Source organism: Pteropus vampyrus, unplaced genomic scaffold, assembly GCF_000151845.1.
Source record: "Pteropus vampyrus isolate Shadow unplaced genomic scaffold, Pvam_2.0 Scaffold781, whole genome shotgun sequence".
NCBI classification, from domain to species: Eukaryota; Metazoa; Chordata; class Mammalia; order Chiroptera; family Pteropodidae; genus Pteropus; species Pteropus vampyrus.
The window spans coordinates 40995-44155 of NW_011889562.1; positions in this window are offsets into that span (position 1 = coordinate 40995).

A 3161-nucleotide genomic window follows, 5' to 3' on the forward strand; every position below is an offset into this window, starting at 1 on the left:
TTTCACTTAATAGTTTAAATATTTGATTCTATTCCTTTCTGGCTTGTAAGGTTTGCTCTGAGAAGTTCAAAGATAATCTAATGGATTTTCCTTTTTATGTTATCATTTTCTTTTCCCTGGCTGCCCTGAGAATTCTGTCTTTGTCATTGATTTTTGTAACTTTAATATAATGTGTCTTGGTGAAGGCCTTTTGGGATTGAGTTAATTGCGTGTTCTGCTGATTTCTTGAATTCCAAGCTCCAGCTCATTCCTTACATTTGGGAAATTCTCATCAACTATTTGTCTGAAAATGCTTTCTACTCCCTGTTCCTTTTCCTCTCCTTGGATAATGTTCATTATTCTTATGTTTTCTCTCCTGATGGTATCAGCTAGTTCTTGCATTTCTCTTTCATTATTTTTCATTCTTCAGTTTCTCTCCTCTTCCTTCTGACTTATTTCTAGATTTCTGTCTTTGATATCACTTACCCTTTTCTCCTTTTGGTCAACTCTATTTCCCAAGCTTGCTATTTCATTTTTCAACTCTTGCACTGTGCTCTTCATCTCCAGAAGTTCTATTTGGTTCCCTTTGAAGGTTTCAATCTCCTTGCTGTGCTCATCTAGTTGTTTTTTCAATTCCTGAAATTGTTGATATTACTCGTTTAGGATCTTATTGAGTTTTTGGGGGAGTACCATCCTGAATTTTCTGTCATTTAAGTTGCATATTTCTATGTCTGTAAGCTTATTTTCTGGAGATTTTTCTCTTTCTTTCAGAAATGCCTTGTCTCCTTGGTTATTCATTATGTTTAATGGACTATTTCTCCACCTGGGCCTTAATGGAAGTGTATTCTGTTGCTTTTCCAGAAAGATTTATTTCATAAATGTCTCTCTTTAGTCTGCTGCAAAGAAGGCATCTCTCTTTTGGTTTCCAGTAGGTGGCATCTAAGTCTCTTGGATTCCTGCATTATATAAAGCCTAAATGTCTTTTTTATTTTCTTATAGATATTTAATCACACTTGCTACTCTCAGTTTCAGTCCCTGTCAGTGTTAGCGACAGTTTCAGTACCATTTGCTCAGATTCCCCTGGGGCTCTGCAGTGATCTGTCTCGGAGCATATGTGTGGAGGGACCTCTGGGTTGGGAGTTGGGTTGGGTCTCAGCCTCAGTTTTGCAACCGGGGCTGGTAAAAATCAGCTGTTGTTTCTTTGCAGTCTCATCTGGCTTCTCTGCTTTCTGCCCTGATGACAGGGTCCTGGTGCCAGCTGTTAGAAGTTCCGGCTCTTCCAGGCAGGCTGGTCAGGGATATCGCCTCACCTTCTTCCCTCCTCCTCCTCCTCCCACAGGGAGCTCCAGATGCTGCCAGAGGTAGCTTTAGTCTTGGCAGCTTTTGCTCAGATTCCCCTGGGGCTCTGCAGTGTTCAGTCTTGGAGGGTGCACAGGGAGGGGCCTTTTGTTTAGGGAGTTGGGGGCTGCAGCTCTGCCTCGGTTTTGGAACCGGGCCAGTAAAACTCAACCGTTGTTTCCTTGCTGTCTCATTCCACTTCTGTGCTTTCTGTCCTGATGACTGGGCCCTGTTGCCGGCTGTGTAGAAGTCCCAGCACTTCCAGGCAGGGTTGTTCAGGAGAGTCACCACACCATCACCCCTCCTCCCTCTCCTTCAAGGAGCTCCAGAGCCTGCCAGATGCAACTTATTTATTTCTCCAAATCCACCAACTGGCACCTGGGTTTCTGACCTGTAGTAGCTCTTATGCACAGATCCCACACTCAGACATTCTGGTGTGCCGTTTGGGTGCTTCTTGTTGAGTTTTAGATGTTCAGCTTATTGATGTCCTAGGGTTAAGTTTATAACCTAAATGATATAATCTGAGGACGTCTCTCACTCCGCCATGTTTCCTCGCTATCTCTCCTGTTCTCATATGCTCTTTAGAAAGAATTGACCTTATATGCGAGGAAGCATTACTCAGTTGATTACTATGCAAAGATTTTTTTTCATGATGTAACCTACTCCTGAAGTACAGAAGATGGATTTCACGTGTGAGGGTTTGTTTTCATTGAGGTGAAGCATGATTGGTGTATTTTTGTTTTATTACTAAATTACTTTCCTGTTTGCCCTCCAAAATTTCAATTCTGCTTACAAATATGACCCTTCTGCAGTCTAAACAAAATATCTCCACTTTTCTTATTTTGTCTTAACCACTAACTGGATAGTGAATGAATAATATCACTATCATCCCTTTCATAGCTCCTCATATGCAGGAAATTCTTCCATCGTCATGATCAGAACATGACTCAGAGGAGAATTTGATTTCTTCAGGGTTTCTGCTAAAATGCACGTCCTTCCAACATCTCCTGGTTACATGAAAGCGACCTTTAATAGAGTCAATTGTTAATCCAGTTATTCAAAATAAACTCGAATAACAGAATGATTTAAATGCCATGTCCAAATATCAGAACATATGCCCGTAATTAAAAACCAGTTGGTAATTATAATTGCTCTCATTCGATTCTTTTTAGTTATTGTATCAGATAGCTAATGCTGCATAACAAGCTAACCTAAATAATATAATTTACATCAAATGGGATTATATGAGGGGAGTTGTTCTGATCTCTATTCAGATACTTATGGGTCTGCATCAGCTTCGAATCTCTACATTGTGTATCTCCAGCTCATCCATGATGTTGTGTAAGGCTGTAATGCACCCCTGTCTTGAACCAATTTACGACAGTTTATTTATATATGTAGCATAATCTAGTATACAAAAAAATGAGTTTACCAAAAGTAATTTTTCATAAATTAATGTCACTGTTTTTATATCCATATAAAACACTTTGCTTTCTACCAAATGATATTTCTCCTCTTTCCATTAAAGTGTGACTCAAGCTACCTGTACTCTACATCCTACCTTGAGCCAGAATCATTTTACTTTTTCCTGTTAGTTGATTTATTGGAGCGTAATTATATGCAATATATTTCATATATTTAAAGTGTACAAGTTGCTGGATCAAAGGGACCTAACAAATAAGAGGATATATTGAATGAGTCTAACGACACATCATTCAAGGAACTGTATGAAAGCCTTAACTGCATTATTACATACCTGTGGAAAATAGAATCTCCCTGAGCCTTTTTCCTTATTTCTGATGGTAAAACTCTACAATAATATTTCTGATAAATGTGGTGGAGAA